Raw genomic sequence first — 23484 nt, 5'->3', positions numbered from 1 at the left:
ACACATGCTGATTGAAGAGCACTGAAGTGTTATTTATTACTTCAGATCAAAGAAACAAACGTTTCCATCAACTACCTGTCAGTATTTAGAAAGGGAGGCTGACGGACTAAGTACATTCATGTACTTCCGAATACTGGTCTGCATGCAGTCTAAACCCGGTGTGTGCAAACTTCTCCCTGTGATGAATATAGGTGAGGAAGGAGAGTGGGGAGATGTGCAGACCCATAATACAGCTTTCTAATCATTCACATACCTCCCCCTGTGCTCATCAGTTTCCCTTGTTAAGCTACGTCACAGTCCTTATTACCTTTCCTTGCTTTTAAGTTCTCATCACACGTATTACTGATCCCTAAATTTAGAGAGAGCTGCAAAATATAAGCATGTAACACACAAATGGCTTGCAGAAAATAATTAATAGCTATTTCTAAATGAAATGCTGGGGCAGACACTTGAAGCTTATTAATGCTAGAATAGATAACAAAATGTGAAAGCTACTTAGGTTTTTTTTTTTAATTTCCATTTAAAACTATTTTTCTCCAAGCTTGACTTGACTATTATGGATTTAAAAATTAGTCAAATTGTTAAACTTCTGCCTCTTTTCCTAAAAAGTGTATGCTCCACGAGCTTTTGAAAAAAGCTACATAGATGTAGTAAGACATATGAGCCCTAAGTAACCGTATACATAGAACTCTTACGGATGTGTTTTTTCATAATGGGATATGCAGTTCCTGTTATCTTTCTCCTGCTGAAGAGAACTGTCACTAATTGATTAGACAGATAAGATACTGTGGGTATTGAAATAGGAAAAAAGTAAAATTTCTTCAGTTGCTATGACAGTGTTAGGACACTGAGCAGATTTAGGACAGACTTAGGACTCTAAACAGAGAACACTAAGAATTCGGGGAACTATCAAACAGAATGAAAGTCTTTTCATGGCTATTTATATTTACTGCACATCTTGATGTCTTTATTCTTTCCCTCTGTCTCTGCCTGAGATAAGACTTTCTCATTCTCACGCCTCAAACCCTTGCCCAAATTTATTCTGGTTCCATGAGAAGCTAGGTAGGTTTTTGGATTCTCTAGACTATTTGGCTACTTCCAAATATTTTAATTCAATATAACTTTCCCCTGAATGTTGGACACATTTAAGCAAATGTAACCACTTTTTAAAAGCCAGAAACTGAAAGGTTAATCAAACAGTTTCAAAATAAGCATCTCGAGGTCGTAAAACAACACTCAAGGATGAATTATGTATAAGTACTCCAAAATGTATCTGGGAGGCAAAAATCCTGGGTATATGTGACAAAACCGAGGTCTGAGCTTCTCCATAGATTATTGTCTTTACTTTTATAGTTCTAAGTTTTATGTATGATTTTCCAGAAAATGAGAAAACAAAGTTAATTCAGATGAATCAATCAAATACTTTCTTCATGAGACAAAATTAATTTAAAAAGAAACAAACTTTGAATCATCATTCAGAGGAGTTAATTATGAAAACTGAGCAAATCATAAAATAGTGTCATTAATTATTGCTTTATATGCTGTTCTACACTATTTATTTGCTACTAGTATCATAAAAATTAGTTTCCACCTTTATAAAAATTATTTATTGATTTCCATAAGCTGATGTATTTAATTATGAATTTAGTTAAAGTACACTAATATGATCAGCCCACTCTAAGAAACAGATTTTATTAATAGGATGAAAAATCTTTTAGACCTACTTAGTCTCCACTCAGTATCATATTCTAGTTTTTTTTTTCTTGAAGCACATTCTGACCTGCATTTATTCATCCTGTTGCCTAAGCAACAAGCACCACACTCCCATTAACTGTGATGTAGTGCAGGTCTTATTAGCTTTTTAGAACAAGACAGTAGAGACATCAAAAGGATATAATTAATGTTGCTTGAAACTTCATTTTACATCCATGCAGAGATATACTTTATTTAGGAAACATTCTCAAGAGTTAATTTTTGATTTAATCAATATTCCATTAATGAATGTTTTAAAGGATCCATATGAGTGACTTTCAAAGTATTTATTGAAAGCTTTAAAACATTTTTTACTAACTGTGTTCTACATATTCTCACACATAAATACAATATATGGATTATTTATCCACAGGGCTGTGATTAACTTTAATAAAGATTTCTTACATCAGTTCTTAGAGAGATTAGAAAAGTAAGACCTTCATTTATTTTTTGTTTATCTATCAATTATTGCTTCCCCTTTAGGCTCTTAATATTTATCCTTTTTTTTACTGCTGTGTGCATTTTTTTTTTCAGTATCTGAAAATCAGAATTCCAAATGTATTCTTTATGTACCTGGTCTTGGTTTGCTGATATTTGTATACACTGTTCTGACTTTCCTGTACCCTCCAATATATATAATAAATGGAAATTGATAAAATATAAGGAATAACTACAAAACTACATCAGGTCACCTAAGACTTTGGGAGAGTTAGATTTATGTTGCAATCCAAGGCTCCTTCAACACAGAATCCTTCATCTGAAGACTTTATCCAAGCCCTACTTACCTGTTCTTCCCCTCCGAAGTAATATATGGTCAGCCTCCTCCTAGTGAGTCATGTGCTACTCACTAGCCTCTGGGGATGCTGCCAGGTCCTAAAATATGTCTATGTTTCAACATGACTTTTCTTTTTTTTTTTAACCAATGAGTTTAGGTATGAAGTGTTTAGTATACTAAACCTACATGCTTCTTTACTTCCTTATTATATATGTTTCTATCATCATCTCTTTTTTCCAAGTCTGATGATTGCTTCCTAAATTTGAAGTCTCAAACTATCTATTCTTCTCTTGATGACTGCTCATTTGTACTCTCCTCTCCCCATCCTGGACGGCTATTTCCTTTCCTTTCCCTCTCTCTCTCTTATTTTTTTTTTTTTAAATCCTCAGATGTCTAACTCAATTCCTGCCTTGTTTATGTAGCTTTCCACAATGACTCTAGTCCTCTGGAGACTCTCTTTTCTCTGCACTCATGTAGTGGTTGTATTCGGTATGAAAAATTACATTTGGCATGTCATTATTCTCTCTCTAGAATTAGAAGTTAAGTTTTTGCTCGTATGTATCTTGTCTCTCCCACTAGACTAGAAACTCTTCAAGTCCACATTGTGTGTATTCAATTCTCTGGTCTTTCTCACAACTCCTAGCATAATTCTGTGTACATAGACATCACCCCATAACAACTGGGTGCACAGTAGACTGTTGCAGATGGATCTCCAACCTCATTTTTATTTTATCTTTTTTTTAAGATTTTATTTATTTATTTGACAGACAGAGATCCCAAGTAAGCAGAGGGGCAGCCAGAGAGAGAGGGGGAAGCAGGCTCCCCACTGAGCAGAGAGCCCCATGTGGGGCTCTATCCCAGGACCCTGAGATCATGACCTGAGCCGAAGGCAGAGGCTTAACCCACTGAGCCACCCAGGCACCCCATCCAACCTCATTTTTAAATTGGAAGCCTTGTTTTGCCCATGGAACCTGGAGCATTAGTACCCTTCACTCATTCATGCAGCAAACTATCCTTAAACATTTCATATGTGCTAGAAACAGCGTTAATTACTGAGAATGTAACAGTGAACAATACATGGTTCTTGACCTCTAACAGATTGCAGTGTTGCTCTCAGGCCTATCAGATTATTTGCACGCACATTAGGCACTCATTCCTTCATGAGCTCACACACACAGGTACACACATACATTCTATCACAGGGATCTTGCCCCTCATCCTTTTATATAATCACCACCCCTCAGCATATTACTTACTAACAATTGTTTTTTTCAGCAACAAATTACAGTAGGCAATGGAAGAGATAAAATCTATCATAGCAGGGAGTCAAGAAATGTAAAGATACTGATAACAACAGAACACTGACAGTGTTATGGTAAATTTATGGTCCAAAAACTGAATTAAGCAGTTTTTATTATCCGAGGAGGACTGACTCATAGCCTCACCCAGGATAACTAGCTGACAGTTATATTTGTAAACTCTAATCAAAAGGGGGGAAGAATTAAATTATGCCAACTCTTTTTTTTTTTTTTTTTTTTTTAGCATTTCCTGTGTTTCTAGCAGTTGCCATCTAGCTTGGCTTAGGATGCTTTGACCAATATTAAGATACCCAAAATGCAGCCTTTACAGAATAAAAAAAATAAAGTTATTCCAGGAGCCCTATTTGATTTGGCACTTTGTACACTTGGATGGGTAGCAGTCATAAAGGACTTGTTGAAGGTCAGAGTGACACTGAAGAGTGGAGCCACAGAGCTCTTGGAAGTCATCCATTTGAACAAAAGATTTAAGGGAGATTGATCTTATAAGTATTTAGTTGAAAATTTCTTTTCCACTTTTGTAGTGCATTTTACATGCGAATGTACTTACGTTTCTTTTCCTCTTTTATATAACTTTTCTGTAATAAGAGCACCACTTACAGTTGACCTGATAAAATGACCTTTTAAATGTCTTAGCAACATATCATGACCCAAGAAAGAAGTTAAACTTGTGAAGCAGGAAAATAAATTGTCCCTAAAGGGTAAGCCTAATAACCCCTGAGATGATTTCTTATTTCAAAATGACTTAAGAAAATTTTATAAAGTTACTGAGATTTAAAGGTCCAGGAGAAAAAATACCTGCCACATTCCCCACACCATCCTGTTCCTGAAACACTCTAGGCCCTGAAGTGGGTGGCTTTATAATGAATGTGTTGCTGTCATTTTACAAACTCAGTCCAGTCATTACACATGCACTTCTGCAACAACAATGATAAAACATATATATTTTAACTACAGGCATTTAAAATCTGTTGGCATCCAAAAGTCAATGCCAGGAGGGAGTCATTCTTTATCTGGACAACAGCTTAATTACAAATGTAATAGGCAACAGCCTCACAGTGGTGTGAGACAGAACTCAAGTAAGACTTCTCATTTCCACTGTCTTCCTTCTCTATGATTTGGTTTACTCATCTGTAAAATCAATCTAATGAAGGATCTAGGAGAAATGTTCTTTGGACTTGTTATTTAATATTTTGAGCTCTTTCAAGTTGCAGGGTGCAATATTGGTGCTGGCAGAGCTGTTAATTGTTCTTGTAGACCTCATTAGCCTTGGAAGGACACTGATTGCTTGTGCAGTGCAAAGTCAGAAATGAGGGCATGTTCAGGGATGACCATCTCAGAAGAATGGCTTTCAGAAAAAACATTAGCTGCAGTTTTAATCTGATGATAGTGAAGTGGCCTTTTCTTCCATCTGGAAGTTACTCCAGTTACATTTTTAAGCATTAAAATAAGCTGCCCCATTTTCTAATAATGCAGTACTACAACTTCCATTACTAACTCATGCTCACATGAATTGGCCTTTAATTTAGTCATCCAGCATATTTGCATAATTTCATCTTCCAGTATTGCTTTAAATGACCAGATATTTGGGAAGAGGAATTTGCTTCATGAATCAGAAAACTTATTCATGCTGCTGAATTATGGGCTAATTTTAAGAAATCCAGCCACTATTGGGGCGCCTGGGTGGCTCAGTGGGTTGGGCCTCTGCCTTCAGCTCAGGTCATGATCTTGGGGTCCTGGGATTGAGTCCCGCATCGGGCTTTCTGCTCAGCGGGGAATCTGCTTCCCCCTCTCTCTCTGCCTGCCTCCCTGCCTACTTGTGATCTCTCTCTCTCTCTGTCAAATAAATAAATAATTTTTTTTAAAAAGTTAAAAAAAAAAAAGAAATCCAGCCACGATCAAATTTGTTGCTTCTTTTAAAAGACAGGTCTCTCAATGACCTCCATTTTCTCACTTCTAGTCACCTCCTTAACCCCTACGATTCTGTCTGCTTCCTGGTTCTTCTGCTAAAATTGTTCTCTTTGAAATCAGCAGTGACCTGCTTCTTGCCAAACCCCAGCCCCCTATCTTCTCACTTCATTTCTCTTGCCCTCTTTACAGCGTCTTATTTTCAGCCCTCACTCCTTATTGATTTTCACCCCCTTATTGATATTTATTGGGGTTCTGTGACATTACACTGTCCTTTCCAATCATCCTGTTCTCTGATTCTCCTCCTCCCACTAAATGTGCGTGGTGCTCTACCTGTCCATCCATTAGGGAGATTGTTAGTTCTCGTGGATCCGTAGCTGTCCTACTCAACCTCTTTCTACCTGGCTTCCACTGCAGCCCAACTACTCAATAAACATTTCTGTATACATTTTGGCATGCAAAGCATTTAGCAAAGACTTGGCATAGAACAAATGCCCAAAAATGTTAAGTATTACCGCAGCTAGAGTGTTCTTTCTAAAGCACATGTTTGCCTTAGCACTACTCTGCTTAAAATACTGCAGTGATTCTCAATTACCTTTGGATTATGTTTCCAAAATCCTTAATATGGCTTTCATATTCGGGATCCTTTCTGACCTGCCCAGCCCCAATTTATTTTTCAGCCTCTCCTGTTACCATTTTCTGCCTTCACAGTTCTGGAGAACTGTGTATTTATCTTTCATTGCCTGGCCTTTTGCACATGCTGCTCTCTGCCAAGAATGACCTTCCTTCCCCCTCTTAACTCCTCTTTATCCTTTAGTTCTTAGCCTAGTTGTCACTTCTTTTAGCTGCCTCTTCTTCCCCTGCCCTCCAAGTATGGGTCAAGAACCCTTCTTCTGGAGTTCCCTATCTTACTACTGATTTTACTGTGTCATCTTACTTATTTACTTGCCCACCCACTCCCACACCCAAATAGTAGAACAAAGGTCAGTAAATTTGTTCTCTCAAGGGCCAGATAGTAAATATTTTTAAGCCTTGAAAGTGGTCTCGGTTGTGACTATTCAACATGCTGTTGTGGTATTAAAGTGGCCATAGGCAATATGTAAATAACATACGTGGTTGTGTTCCAATAAAACTTTATTTACAAAAGCAAGCAGATTTGGTGAAAGAGCCATAGTTTGCTGCCCACACACTGGATAATTTTTAACTCCTTGAGAGTTAGAAATATGTTTTGACCCTCTATATCTCCAAGGACAACTCATGGCTTACACATGTAGACACAGTAAATGTTTGATGAAAGGAGGAAGGAAAAAGGCAAATAAGGATGAAGGAAAGGAAGAAAAGAGAGAAGGAAAGAGAAGGGAGTGAAGGAATCTGGCAGGTGGCTACAGCAAGGTTACCAAAGGCCTTTTCGGTTAAAGAGAACCTGGTCAATAGCTGAGGATATTCAGAGCAAGAGGCAGCCTTCAGGAGTCTCATAAGAGCCGGAGAGGGTGTTTTTGCTGGAGCCAATCAGACGGGAGTATATTTTCAGAAAGAGCACTGCGCAGGCATAGGAACTAGAAAAACACAGCTGCAAAGGGAGCCTGTTTTTCACTCTCTTTGGAATTCCTTTTTGTTCCTTCTCCACCTAATTGTGCAGCATTGTTCATGATTCAGCTTAAGCATCACTTCCTTGAGGAAGTATTTCCTTATACCACCCTGGCATCTAGCAGGTATAATCACTTTGTCTCTGTGCACCCCTGTCACCCCACCCTTAACCAACCCTGTGCTAATCTCTATTATATTGCATTGCAATTATATGTTCAGATGTCTGTCTCCCACCCTAGAAAGTGAGTTCCTTTAGAGGCAGAGATCAGGTCTTATTTATCTCTGTATTCCTAAAGCTTAATGCAGTGTCTGACACATAGTAGTTTCTGATAAACACTGATTGGATGGATTTAAAATTCAATTCAGTTTCATATAAAGTATCCCAAATAATCCTTACCATATCGCTGTTAGTATTAGTATCCCCATATTTATAAATGAAGAGAATTATCATTATATTATTATTATATATCCATAAATGAAACTCAACAAGGTTTTAAAAAAATTGCCCAGCACCACCTGGATTTCAAAACCAAACCTCTTTGATCAAAGGTCCCTGCTCAACTCACTATAACCACATTATTTCAAACCTTCCTCCTATCACTCATTCAGCAAATGCTTAGAGAGCCCCTGTTAAATTGTAGACATTGACTAGGACGCTGGCACTTCCTCTGAAGCACTCCCAGTTTGTCATACTTCTGGTCCTTTGAGCAACTTTTTATCCTACTTCTAATTTTCTACCTCATCCCCACCACTTCTCAAGAGGGCCTCTGCTCTAATCACACTGGAACACTCACTGCCAAATATATACCTTTCCTTTTTTCTTAATTCCCTTCCTACCTAACCTAGTTTGTTTCTTCCAAACTGCCCATTCAAGAAAGACCCATTCCTCTAGCCACCACCCCCCCATCTCCTCTGTGGAGCCACCTTCTACTGGTCTGGACCCTGCTCACCAAGATCAAGGTGTTGGCAAGACTGGTTCCTCTGAGGATTGTGAGGGGACGATCTGTTCTAGGCCTTCACGTGCCCATAGTCTTCTCCTTGTATTTTCACATCATCTTCTCTGTGTGTGTGTCTGTGTCCAAATTTCCTCTTCCTATAAGGACCCCAGTCATCTTGGATTAGGGCTCACCCTAATGACCTAATTTTTAACTCGATTACCTCTGTAAAGTCCTTTTCTCCAAATAAAGGCACATTCTGAGGTACTGGGGGTGAGGACTTCAACATATGAATTTAGGAGGAATACAGTTCAGCCCATAGCAGTCCTTAATAAATGTGTGTACAAGAGTATCCTTTATTATCCCTCTTGTTGCTAAGCACAGTCCATAATGGTCACACACACTAAATATTTGATTAATTGAATTAAACTCAATCTACCTGAGGTTTACAGGAGATTTAAAATGTTGAAAGAATCTGATGTTATTCTTTCATCAGTGATAAATGCAGTCTCCCTGATAGCTTCCAGTTTCGCACGCATGGGTAATTGTATACAAGTTCGTGATGCTAGTTAATATGAGAAGCAGCAAGGCCAGAACTGAGAACTTCCTACCTCTCTAGCCTTACAGTCTTTCCATTTTACTTTTTAGCTCAGCTGGCCCCTCGATAAATCACATTTACAGGAAATATTCATTTGCTTACCATCCTTATGTTTGATAACTATTCGGTAGCAGAGCCCGATATAACCAACTTAATAAAATAACTACTGTTTAACAAAAACTTGTTATATATATTTTTACATACATTATATTTACCTCTCCCACAAATGTTATGAAGTATGTATTACTATTCCAGTTTTACCAATTACAAAACTTAGAGAGAGACCAAGTATCTTGCCCAACACACTCAAGCCTCAAACCAAGGTCAATCTGAGTCCAAAGGGAAAAAAATTTTTCAATAAGATTTGCTCAGGCAACATAATGGAGGTGAGAAAGGTATGGGCTCTGAACAAACAAAGTAGCATAAGCATTCCTTGTTCTTTGAGGGATGATTCAGAATACCAAGAAGGGTTATGAGAGAGAAGAAAAACCTTGCCTCATGCAGAGATTAGGAAGTCCAGACTTAAGAAACTTCCCACTATATACGCTGTTATAAAAAAACACACACCTCCAAGTCAAGTGTGTCCTCGGACTATGAGACCATCTAAGTGGAAGTCATTCCATGCATACAGGAGACACTGCATTGAACAGGAGTAGTTTTCATGGGAGACATGATTTACCCTTCAGTATAATCTTTTCTAAAGTGTAATGAGTTGTCATTATGAATTGCTATGTATTATTATCCTCCAGAAAACTCAAGCTTAAAGAGACACAGAAATAATACCTTCTAGGTCATTGCATACCTTTTGCTGACTTCATCCCAGACTTCCTAATCTAAGAATGTACCATGCATATCATAGACATTGGAAACTATCCATTCATTTAAGAGCATATGATCTAAGAGGGTTTGAGAAACAAGAGCCCCTATGACTCTACTTAGCTGTTATAGAGGCATATTAGGAGAAAAGAAAAATACAATGAATAATTAACAAAGGCCTCTGAATATCAGGTCATTGATTTCTGCCCCTTGAGTCCACAGAATTAAATTTCATATTGTTAAACTTTTACCTTCTGTCAGACTGAGCAAGGATGATTAGGATTCATATCCAAAGCATTGTGGAACATCTTGCGTTTATAAGCCAATGTCTGTTTAAATGGTTGGCAAGAAGAACTGGGTTTCTCCTTCCAGAGTTTTGAAGGAGCTCTGGGAATAACAGGCCTAAAATCTAGAGTATCTCAATTTTATTTGACAAGAGTTATATTATACACTCTTTTATCAGGAAGGAATAATCCTGTAAAGAAGAGCTGGGAACTTAGTATTCATCAGGCCTATAACTATATAACCCATCCAGTTATCTGCTAGCTCAGAACAAGTGAACAGAAAATACAGACTGGTCAACATCTACTCTAGAAATCCCCCACTCCTTAAAAAAAAGGAGGGGGCAAGCAGAAGATCATTCATATCAATCATTTAAGAACTCAATCATTCAATCATTCAATCAATTAATAACTGCTGGATAAATAATAATGAGATTCTTTTGGGGGGTAATGGGGATAATGGAATGGTTATGCAGTCAAAAAACATAATCCACTTACTTCCTGATAATTAATTATGATGTACTAGAAATGAGAATACCGTATTAAATTCCTATTGCCCTTTATAGTATTTAAACTATTATGCATATATTATCTCAATCCAGGAGACTAAATAAATTCTCTCCTAGTTCTAGCATAAATGGTATAACATTGGGTAAGCCTTCTTTTCTACAATCTCTGAACAAGCTCAAATATAACTTAATTTTTTTCAAAACCCTCCCTTAATCCTATGTCTATTCTGGATTCTCTTCTTGCCTTCACAACAAAGCTTCTTCAAAGAAATGACTACACTCACTATCTTGCTCTTCAAATCAATACAGTCAGGCCTTGATACAATGAGCCTTTGTCAACATCCTAAAATTATTTATAAATGGTAACTAATGAACTCTTAATTCTCCAAGTACACTATATTTCCAGTCCTTACTTACTCCATCTTTCTGTGGTCTTTGTTTCTGCTGACCACTTGTTTCCTCCTTGTCTTCTGTATCCATGGCATCTCTAGCCCTAATAACTACCCTTCTCTGTCTCCTTTGTAGACTTCCCTGCCTCTTGCTGTCCCCTAGGGTTTAGCCCTTTCCATCTCTTCTCTGTCATTCCACACATTCACCTTAGGTGACCTCACTTATCCTCAACAAAGGTAAAAAAATTCTACTTCTATGTTGTATTGACACCTCAAATTCAAAGGTCTAAAAGAGGAAATATCTTTCCACAAAACTTTTTTCCATGAGAAAGTGATCATTTGAATAGAATGGTGATGAGAGATCAAGTGAAGTGAGACCAGAGAAAAGAGCCCCCAATCTGGCAGCATAGAGGTCACTGGAAAACTCAGACATTCATTCACTGGAGTAAGGGGTACAGAAGCCATAATGCATTGGGTTAAAGAAGTAGTAGAGTGGATAACTATTGAAGGAAGTTTTGCTGAGAGTGGGAATACAGAAATAAGCAAGTAGCTAAGGGTGATTTCGAGGTCAAAGGAAGATTTTTTTTTTTAAACAGAAAAGATTGCAGTCATGTTTGGCTACTGAAAGGAACGATCAGATAGAAATCGAAATACTATATTGGAGAAGAAAGAAGGATTGAATGAATGAATGAATGAATGAATAAAGGTGAGAGGAGTTGGAATCCAGAGATAAGTGGAGGAATTGTCTTTGATGGGATGTTCCTATTGTAATAGTAAAGAAGATAGAGGATGGATACTATAATGATTTTTATAGAGAGTGATGAGAATATGAAGGTATATTTGCTCTAGTGGTTTCTATTTTCAAGTGAATTATGAGACAAGAATGTGGAAGATTTAAAGATAGAGGGGATATAGAGTCACTTCCAAAAGTGGGCAAGAGAATTTACTAGGAAAGTTGAGTAGAACTGCAGGACCATGTCAAGGGTTTATTTGAGATTTTTAATTATTTTTCTTCATAGGAATGGCAAAGACTACTGCACTTTAAGATACAGGATTGATTTCATGGTCTGGCTTCTAGTTGTGTGAGATCATGGGCTGGTCACTTAACCTCAGTGAGCATCAGTTTCCCAAGTGCAAATATGAGCTAGTACTACCTAGTTCACAAGGTTGTGGTGAGAAGCAGATTAAGACTAGCTGTGTGCTTTCAGTAGGCAATGAATCATGATGGTGACAAGAGTGCTGGTCCATTTAGCTGGCAAGCCACTTTGGAATTACTGACAGCACAATGACACACAGAAACTGCCATAAGGCTTCGTTGCTCTTGCCTTCATAATACACTGGATACAAGGAAAACACTTACATGAATTATGCTAGAAACGCCAAAATACTTATAAAACACCTATCTCATGACCTTATATCAAATAACTCTGAAGGATGTTAGAAATTTATGTCACCTTAATTTACTCTTAACTCACCACAGACCTTGATTAATCGACTGTAAATACGCTCAAAGAACTGAGCCTTTCAGGCTTAGAGGTCAAGCAGTAGAGCATGCTGTTGGCAGAGTATTATGGGACTTCCAGGGAACTAGATTGCATTTAGCCCCTTCCCTAAGAAACATACCCAAGGACACCCAACTGCTCACACCAATAAGATGTTGACCAAATTGTGATGATTAATTTTTAAGAATATATTTAAATATTCAAGGGTCTAGTAGATTTGTCCAGTATCCTTAACCTAAACTTGCATCCAGACTATAAAGTAAATGAACAAATACTATGTAGTATATTAACAAACACAGATTATGAAGACTATAGCATTTTAAAATATAAATCTGTGTGTTTTAAACCTGCATCTTTTATCCTTTAATATGGGTTAACAATCTAAAGTGGAAAGTAAGTAAGCATTTATGAGGGGGCACCTAGGAAAATCCTTTTTAATGGATTTCCTGAGAGACTTATCCATTCATTCCTAAGGAAATACATATTGTATACCTACTGTACTCCTCAAACTGTGCCAATTGTGGTGGAGACTAGAAAGAGGCATAATACAGGCTCCTGTTAAAGATCCTACAGTCTATTTAGGGAGCTGACACTGGCATAAGTATGCTAAATAACTGTACACACTCAAATAGCCATAAAGGACAACAGCGTAAGTGTTTTCACAGTATAGAACATAACCATGGGAGAAATAAATGTTAGAATCTATGAATTTCTATGAGTCCTGAAAATGAGGAGATATCCGTGAGCCAGAGTGGTCAGGGAAGCTCTCTGAAAGAAATGGGCTTGGATAGGATTTATGTAAACAGAGAAGAATAGGGCCAATGATACAAGACTGAATGAAACCATAAACAAAGGCGGTGAGATTGCAATATGTATGTAGTGTTTCAACAAAAGAAATACTGATCTGGCACAATCCTAGGGTTCATGAAATGCCCCTGTGAATGAAAATGCTACCTACCTGTGAAAGCATGGTTCAGATGCTACTCATGCACCATATGGAAAGACAGCTTAATGATCCATCCTATCTGTGCCTAGATAGGCACACCCAGATGGCAGCACACATGAGCCCATCACACATACAGACAGCAAAGAAGGATGAGCAGAGAAACATCTGTCTGACCAATTGGCCTTCTATTTCCAGGTAATCATGAAGAAAATTGATTTTACTTGAGTTACATTAACTCTTTCTCCAAACAAGCCCATCTTCTGAGGGCTAGTAGGCTCTCAAAGCCAGCAAGAAATCTGTGTTCACTAGTTTCATACCATGAGAAATACCCTCCTATCCTCCAAAACTTAATTTATTCACCTGTTAGATCCTTTGCTTCTTCAAAGGTATTCCCTTCTTTATGTTTCCAATAACCAAAGAAGTCATCCTCACTTTTGCTTTGGAACCATGGCCACTGCCAAAACACCTACCAACCTCCTCATCTCTGAAGCTCAGGTTGTTTGATTTCAGTTCCAATAATTCAAATGAAGAAGTATTTGCTTAGCTGCCACTTTCACGTGCCAGACATTATGCTGGAGCTCCTAAACACAAAGACTGATCATAATAATGATGATAATAATAAAGATAATAATTATAAATGGTTATATAATGCTAACATTCTAGGCACTATTCTAAGTATTTTACAAATATTAACTATTTTAATTCTTTTGGAATGAGTAATATACCCAGACTCTCCTCTCTTGAAGCTTACAATCTACTGCAGAAACAAACATGGAAACAGATTACTTCTGCACAATAACTGATTGGAACTATAATTCAGAATAGAGTGGAGGCATCAAAATGAGTGGCTCAGGCAAGGCTCCACAGAAGGAGTCAGATTTATACTAACTCTTGATGGATTGGGAAAATTCACAGCCTGACGAAGGCTGAGTGATGGAGTAGCTTCTCAGGTAAATGAAACAGCAGGTAATTAGCTTGGAGGCACATAATGGGACATCCAGTGGTTTGGGTCCAATTGGGATGCAGGAGGCAAAAATGAAAAGAGGCAATACATAAAACCAGCGAGGTCGACATGGGCCAGATCGGGGAGAGTTCATTTTTATTCCAGTCCAGCTTGGATCTCCAGGGCCCTGTCTATGTAACCAAAAATATGTTTATTTATTTCTGTCTTTTGATCTGTATGAATCTCTGCTTTTCTGCTCTTCTCTGCATCCTCAGCTCCTTTTAGTTTGATGTGCCCTGAGGAAAGGTCACTGCAGGGTCTTCTCTTCCCTTGTCACCCCCACAGAACCTCCCTGTGAGCACTCAACGTCAGTTGACTGACTGACTAATTATCAGCCTAGAGTTGTAGGTGATTATCTGTGCTGCCTGGCATGGCCGGGTCCGGAGATAGTAATTACATTGGCATCAGTGGCAACTTCTGGTGTCAGAGATCCTGTTAGAAATGATTTTATTGATACTAATTCAGAAGATTGTTCGACAGCTCAGGGAAAAACAGTGCACATTAAAAAGCTGTAATCAGAGCTTACCAATTCAGTAGCAGTTTTCAGAGCCAAAGTTTAGATGTAGAAAATTAAGGCTCCTCAGCTTCCTGTTACCCCACAACTGAGACAATGACAGTACTAATAAGGTCTTCCTTGTGTCCTAGAGAGCACTCTTGGAAATGAGAAAGGAAGAGGTTTGGCAAAGGGATGAGTGGATGCCTGTGACTGGTTAATTATTTGATTTACCACCTCATCCTCTTCCAAGAAGGTGGCTTACATTAGACACAAGAACAATTTAAACACCTCCATTGTAGCAAGGAAATTTGGACAGATGGATTATCAGAAAAAGACATACTTTTAAACATTTTTTGAATATAGATAGGTAGATGATAGATAGATAGATGTCATCAAAAAAAAAAGAAAAAGAAAAAAGAAAGGATGAATACCCAAGTTTTGTAGCAACATGGACGGGACTGGAAGAGATTATGCTGAGTGAAATAAGTCAAGCAGAGAGAGTCAATTATCATATGGTTTCACTTATTTGTGGAGCATAACAAATAGCATGGAGGACAAGGGGAGATGGAGAGGAGAAGGGAGTTGAGGGAAATTGGAAGGGGAGGTGAACCATGAGAGACTATGGACTCTGAAAAACAATCTGAGAATTTTGAAGGGGTGGGGGGTGGGAGGTTGGGGGCACCAGGTGGTGGGTATTGTAGAGGGCACGGATTGCATGGAGCACTGGGTGTGGTGCAAAAATAATGAATACTGTTATGCTGAAAAAAATAAAAAATTAAAAAAAATAGGCTAATAATTGAAAAAAAAAAACGTACAAATAAAACTTAAATGCAAACAATGTCCTATATCTTCTCCCCACTCCTAACCTCACTTTCCAGAAATAAATACCTTAAACATTTCTGTGCTTAATGGCTCTGGAAATTATCTCCATATGAGATGCATACATCCTTAGTTCTCACTCTAGACATCCTTTACTGACAGAGTAAATAACATGGGAGGTGAGGATTTAGTTCATTTATACCATCATTTTTTCTCTTTCCTACCTGCTTCTATCCCCAGTAGAGTTGCAAATTGAATCTTGGCCCACAAATTCAGGTGCTATGAAATATCACTTTGTAATGTATTAAATTAATTTAGTTTTGTCTTCATGCTAGAGCTAGTATAAAATTCCACCACCATCAGTATTGGTTTCTGATGTCTTCCTATCATACTAAAGACCCGAGTATTGCCAGGCAAGTAGGGAAACTGACTTGTGGTGGTCCCTGCAGAAGTCTTCATTGTCCAAGCTTGCACTGGTATATGAAGTACAGTGTTTCTCTGCCCCCATGCCCCTCGTGGGTTATGGGAATATATATCAGGGATGAAAACCCCATCCCTAGGCTCCTACTCCCACCCTGATGAGTGTGGGCATCAATGATCATGGCTACACACCATTCACACAATGAATGAAACATGAGAATTAGCCTAAAACTCACCTTTTATTTATTTTTAATATTTGTTTTCTTTTCCCTATCATTTCTGATTACTTTTCCTCTCTCTTTCATTTCTGTCTTTATTTGTCCTTAGGCTTTTACATTCTCCATCATACTATCTATTTTTCTGACCTATCTTTTCTTAGGGACCCCATTTCCCAGTCTTCCTGTCCCAAGCTGCACTTATTTTCTGGGACTGCCTCATAGTCATCATTTTGGAACTCTCTTTCTTGCACTCTTGAATTGAATCCATTGTTTCTTGGATATTATCTCTTGGTTTGATTTTTCTCACACTGCTAAAGTATACACTCAAGCAACTTTAAAAAAGAAATAGCTGAAAAATACATGACAGGTGACTTTCTAAGCCTTGTGATTCTAAAAATGCCTGTATTCTGCCCCCGTGGTTGATTAATATTGTAGTTTAGTGTGTAATTCCAGGTTGCATCTAATTTTTCTCAGAGCTTAGAAGACATTGCTCCTTTGTCTTGTTGCCTTTGATGTGGTTGTGAGAAAGTCTGTCATTGATTTCTTGATAGGTGACCTTTTTCCCTCTCAGAAGTTATTAGGATCTTCTCTTTATCCTTGGTATCCTCATGTGTCACCAACTTGTGACTAAGTGGGTGTCTTCTTCATCCTGTTTCGCACTTGTTAGGCACTTTAAATATAAAAATAACATTCTGGGAAATTCTCTTCTATTACTTCATTGGTCATTTCTCTCCTTTCATTTTCTCTATTGCCTTTTTGCAGACATTTACTAGCCAGATATTAGACCTGCTCAGTTGTTCCCAAGGGTCGCTTATCCATTCTCTAACATTTACTACCTCTTTCTATTTTATCTTATACTCTAAGAGATTGAGTTCAATCTCTAAATTGATTTTTTTTCTAAATTTCTAAATGTTCTAAACTAATTTTTTCTAAATTTTTAACTTTGGCAATAAAACATTTAATTTCCCAAAGCCCTGTCTTCTTCTCTATTCCCTTCTCATGGTACCCTTTTCTTTTTCCTTACATGTAACATTGCTTTGAATCTGTCCAGGGATACCAGTTAGAGGATGGTCATTTTTATCTTGAAATTCTCTCCTTTGAATTATCTGTAGAGTTAGTCTTTCTGTTGTGCTTTGTTTTTGGCTTAATCTTTCTTTCCTTTCCACAGGCTATCTTTCAATGACTGGTAAAGAAAAACTTGTGGTTTTCTTTTCATATTTCAGGAAGAAGCAGTGGAAGGGCTCACACTGGAAACTCTGTGCACATAGGCACTTTTTTTTTTTTTTAAACTTCCAGGCCTCACTTTGTAGTGAGCAGAGTGCCCCTATAATGATCAGGGTGTCCCAAATACCACCATACTAACTGCTCTTGTTCTCCGAAGAAAGATTTTTCAGATATCTTTAGAGAATAAGTATCTATTTTCCTCTTGGCCTGAGGAAAGAGAGAAATGCCAAGTGGGGGAAGGGGTGGGCAATGAGTATTGGGGGCAAGGGAGCAACTGTTCTGTACACAGGTTGTTATTAATTTGTCCCCATTTTCTGTCCACTTCTCAGTGTCTTCTTTCACCCCACCCTCCTCCTCTCAGGCTGAAACCTCTAGGATCCCCAACGGGCAACCTGAGTTCCTTTTTTCATTCAGGAAACACCCCTGGCTGAAGCTATATCAACTTCAGTGCACCATTAATGCTTTTCCATGCTCTTTCTGACTTCTGGATGCTTACTGAAACCTCTTACACTCCTATAGCCTTTCTCCAATTATCTTCCTTGTTGTGAGATTTTTATTCCTTTTCAGATTTTTACTGGGACCTAAGTGGGGGAAAAAAGAGATAAACCAATGGGCTCAGTACACATCTTGAAACAGAAGCCAGGGAGCATAGTCACACACCCTCACTTTATTCATTAAACAACACCAAGTGAGGAAAAAACAGTTGCCTCTAAAGAGCAGTAATAGGGGCGCCTGGGTGGCTCAGTGGGTTAAAGCCTCTGCCTTCGGCTCAGGTCATGATCTTAGGGTCCTGGGATCGAGCCCCGCATTGGGCTCTCCACTCAGCGGGGAGCCTGCTTCCCTTCCTCTCTCTCTCTACCTGCCTCTCTGCCTCTTTGTGATCTCTGTCAAATAAATAAAATCTTAAAAAAAGAAAAAAAGAGCAGTAATAATAGCATGAAGCCACAGTTCCTAATGGAGCCCAGTTATTTCTTCCATGGAGAAGGAGCATCGTGCTGTGACAAAAAGGATAGACTCTGCCTTGATGCCAGCCCTGCCCTGAGACTTACAAGACCTATGATCTTGGGTAATTTTCGTATTGGCTCTGTCCTTCAGTTTCCACATGTGGCTTCATTGGCTTCATGTGAGGGTTATTTGTCCACGTAGAGCACTTGGAACAGCAAGCTCAGTCATCATCATTGCTGTTACGTCACAATGTCAGGACAAGGAGGCAGAGAAGTAGAGCCACTGCAGTAATAGCATGTCCTTCTATGATAGCCCAGTCAGCCTGGTGTAAATTAGCTTTTAGGCATCACTAGTTAGGTCACAAGTTTTCTAGATTATCTTGCCTTGGAGTCCTAATGGAAGTCATGGCACAGACATTCATTCAAAAAATACCAGTGGACCACTATAAACATGATTGTGGACATGGACTACTATCTTTGCAGCAACCCCTTGAATTAAGGGAAGGAAGAAGAGTAAGAGGTTATGAGGCCAATAGTACTATTGGCTGTATAGGAGAGGAAATGAGCAAATATCATGGGAGCCTTTTTTGAAAGCTCAGGTGAATTTGTTTGAAGGAAAGGAATGATTCCCATTTTCATGATGAAATGGCTAGAATTGAGTGTGGTGATGACACCATGTACTCAAGGTTAGTGTCACCATGATAACTTCTACTGAAAACGCATGGAAAATTGAAATGGATACACAAAGAAACTATTTAACAATGCATGGTTTGCCATGAATTTTGGCTTAAATTTCCAGCCCCAAGTCCTCATCCAAATACCAATCCTCAACCTCAAACAATGGCTAAAACAAAACAAAACAAAGCTACCTGACCTGCTATGAGTGACCATTTAGTATGCTTTCTTCTACTTGATCCCCACAACTTTTTGAAGTAGATAATAATTCTCTTTTAGTAGATGAGCAAACAGGAGCAAACTCAGGATCAGAGATCAGTAACCCATGACTGATAAGTAGGGACACCCATTACAAGCCCAGGTATATTATCATTGCTTTTATTTTTTTAAATATATTATTATTTAGCTGTAACACCCCCTTTTTTGCATTACACTTCCTGCCTTCCACTACTCACCTTTAAAATAAAAATCACTGATTCCAAATTTTATACCTAATCTAACCCCTCAATCATTCACTATATTTAGAATTCTGCATTCCTTTATCTAAATCTTTCCTCCCGTTTCTTCCTCCTAGCTCATGTTCTTAACCAATGTGTTTTCTGCTTGCCAATACACATTCCCCTTGAACCTCCCTGTCCTTCTGTCCTCTGAGGGCTCCTCATCTGGCTTCTTTCTCCCCAGCTTTCACCTGGGTGCTCCCCTTTCCCTCATTCTGCAGCCTCCAGAGAGGCCCACATTTCACCTCCTCCTCTCAGCCCCAACACTAGTTGCAGTTAAGCATTTTTGCTTCCCACCAACATTTTCTGTTGCTATGGAAACCAAGAGGCAGTTCTGGAAGGAGGGGGAGTCTTGGAGCACAGTCACTGCTGGCCTTGGTGTAGGAGGGAGATGGTAGGCAGCTGGGGTAGGGGGAGGAGAAGAGGAGAGTCTAGAGAACTCAGGATCCGAACCCAACCAGTTCCTGATGGAGAAAGGGATTTCTCCACTCCCTCGAAAAGATAAAGAGAAGGCAGGGGGAGAGCAGCCCAATGCTGGGGCTGGTTTAGCAGCTGCATCTTTCGGATGGTTGAACAGAAGGAGGCTGAGTGGGCGGCCCCCCATGGTGACAAAGCCTGGTTCCCAGGCTGCTTGTATCTGTCCTTAATTTGCCACTGAGGAAGTTAACTTTATGTAGGTAGCTAAGAAAAAGGAAGGCTCACGGGAGCCATCATCACAGAAAATAAATATGCTCCCATTATAAATGAAGTAACAGGATAATGTACAGTCTCAGAAGATGATGAGACAGGGAGAAATGGCCTGTATCTAATGAAAAGTTTAAGGTAAAAATTAGGAGAAAGAGCTATGCAGAAATGGTTGTTCTGCAAAAACAACTGAGACGATGTAGAGAGCATTTTCACTGGTGCTTAATTTAGTCCATGGCTTTAAGAAGTATATTATTTGAGCTTGGCAAAAGACCTGGGACTCTCAGACTTTGACATATAATTTGAACACTAGGATTTCAGTATGTACTGTGCAATCAGTTTTGCACCAAAGGAGAGAAATGACTGGGAACTGGAATCAAAAAGTCAGTAAGCTGGACCTGGAAGTGAATTTACCTGAATAAGCATTAAGTTAGTTAAGAAAGTAAAACTAAAGGAACTCATGAAATCCCATATAAAATTATCACTCATTTTGAAACCAACAAGTGTTTTGGGGGGTTTATTGTGTGTCTGGGACCATACTAGACCCTGGAGAGTGGAAGAGCTGGTGGAGAAGCAGGAAGGAGCATAAAACATAGATGAACAAGTAATGGCCACTGGTTTTTCTGGAGCGCCTGGCTGAGTGGAAGAGTCAGACTCATCATGAACAAAATCTTACAATGCAATATAGCTAGTTTTCCACATAGGTGCCTTCCAAATGCTGTGGAGACTCATGAAGGTCTTGCTTACCTCTGATTGGGGGAAGGAGGGAAGATTGCACAGAAGTGGGTCTCTGAACCAGTCCTTAATGGATGTATCGAAGAGGTCAGCTGGGCAGAAACCCAGGAAGAATCTGTGGGCAGAGGAAACAGCATATATTAAGGGCCATGAAGATACGACTGTGCAGAGCATGTTGAGAAATAGAGGGATGTTGCTGGAGGCTCAGTGTGTGTGTGTGTCAGGGATGAGAGAGGCAGGAAAGGAGGTTAAAGAGATAAATTAGGACCAGATCACCAGCCCCTCAAATGTCATCCAATGGGGTTTAAACTTAATTATGTAAAAAATGCTAGGAGCAGCACAGTCTTCTGATAAGATTTGTGTGTTAATACTCTGACTTTAGTGGCAATATCAAGGATGGATGGAGGGAAAAGAAGGACTTTAAGCACAAGTACTCTTAGGGGATGTGAAAAGTCACTGCCTATAGTGACAGACAGAAGGAGACAGATTAGATTCAGGGATGTTGTGGCAGAAGAATGGGTAGAACATGGTAAAATTTGACTTTGGAAGGGAGAGAGAGGAATCAAGGATGACTGAGGCTTGTAAGTATAAATTCAGCCTCAACAAGTAAAATTCCTTTTACAAAAATATGTGTGCCACCACCTAATCTGGGTTCACATCCTATTTCTTCAAGAGCTGCAGGGGAAAAAAGTCAATTAAATTCTACTCTACCAGCTTCCCTAGCACATGGTTCCTAAATATAAGATTTATCTTTTGTGTTTCACAAAGCAAAATCACATGCTAAGATATAAAAATGGAACAAATTGCTGAAGTATATTTTTAAAGTTTATAAGCAAGTGGCAACCATCAGCCTACCTGATGTGCCATTTAAACACATGACACTGTGGCAAATGGCAAAGGTCATACAGCAGCACAGTAGCACGGTTAAAACTACACAATGGATTGGCAAAAATGATATAACTGGCCAGAAGATTTCTTTAAAGGGATTATCATGTCTCTCTAAAATTAATCATGACTAGTATCCCAAATTAGATCGAAGGTATTACTTATGATTTACTCAAATAATAAACACAGGAATAAATCTTGGGAGCAGTCATCCTGTTCATGTGCACCTAGACTTTAAAGTTTTTGCATTTTTCATTTTTGATGTAGTCATCACTTCAGATCCAAATGTTATACCAACATCTTTTGAAATGCTGAGGAGATGAATGATGACAGATAATCTTAAGTGGGATGATCAACATCATTTGAAGGCTTCTTCCCCTACTTAACCAGGCAGTATTATCTTGTTCATCTCAAATGCAAGTGAGGCAGATGCACTTAAACCAGTTTAAACCAGTTTTTGAGTCTCAGTTTTCGAGACTGACGGCCAGGTAGAGTATGAGGAGAGAGAACTACCTTCCAGGTTGTCTGCTCCCCATTTCAGCTCTAAATTTGAGCATACCTCCTCCTCACAACAGGTGGAATCACCACCTCTCCATCTCAAGACCAAACCTTGCACCTCCACCTACTCTCAAGTTCAAGCCATACATAAAGCTGCAGATAACTAAACTCTAACCCATTTGACATGACTGCACATCAAACAATTCTTGCTGCTAAGCTAGCCCTGTTGCAGGGCCCCTGCTCTCATCACTGCAGCGACCTTGTCTCATTTGTCTCATTCCTGAGCCTCAGTCTGAGGCTCCCTCCTTGAGTCTTGCTTTGTCCTCCATGTCACACAACCCATTTCTTCTTATCAATGGTTTTAACCAAAGGTTTGCTTTGAGCTAAATGACTGAGACCCTGCCACCCATTGACAGACTTAACGCTCTTCTGCCTGGAACTAGGAGTGTTGACTAATGCAGAATCCTCTGTGCCGCTAGGGAGGGAATACCACCCTGTGTATGCTCTCAAATGCTACTTTATCTTGGGCTGCCAGTTGGAACTGTCTGCCTAAACTGTGTTTTGCTACTGGTATACTCCACTAGTGCACCATGCTCTACCCTCAGACTTGAGCTCCTGCAGCTACAATTACAACTGAATCAGTTTCTTGGCCCTTGTTCTGTCCCAGGAGGACAAAGTTTACCTTTTCTGGCCCTGACACAGTCCCATCGGCCCATCCTGCTGCAGTACCTGATCATGCCCAGAAGAATCCAGACACAGGGCATTCTGCTGTTCGTCTCCCCAGCTCCCAGCCAGAGAGTGGTCTATTCTCTGGACATTCCATCTTTTGGCTTTCTTAGTCACCTCCAACTCCATCTCTCCAGATTGTTACTACACGATGCCACTTCTTCTAGGCCTCAGAACTTTTCTTGTTTTCTTGGATCTTGCCTCTGTTCTCTCACTCCCTTCTACTGCAAACAGTGGCAGGATTGGATTACTTCCACCCAACAGACTGGAAAATTTCTCATAATGCCAGACCACATGCTGACACTGAGTGGCTGAGAACCAGGTCAGAAAATCAAATGTTGAAGAT

At 39.1% G+C, this 23484-nt stretch overlaps 1 protein-coding gene across 19 annotated transcripts in view; it reads left to right on the top strand.

The window, feature by feature from the left end:
• ANKS1B (ankyrin repeat and sterile alpha motif domain containing 1B) overlaps positions 1-23484 on the top strand; it is a 1143054-nt gene that overhangs the window by 759209 nt on the left and 360361 nt on the right. The gene's annotated exons all lie outside the window — the stretch shown is intronic.

This window comes from Lutra lutra, chromosome 8, assembly GCF_902655055.1.
Source record: "Lutra lutra chromosome 8, mLutLut1.2, whole genome shotgun sequence".
Classification (NCBI taxonomy): Eukaryota; Metazoa; Chordata; class Mammalia; order Carnivora; family Mustelidae; genus Lutra; species Lutra lutra.
Note: the sequence above shows the minus strand (reverse complement) of the source record. Positions and strands in the feature narration are given on the sequence as shown.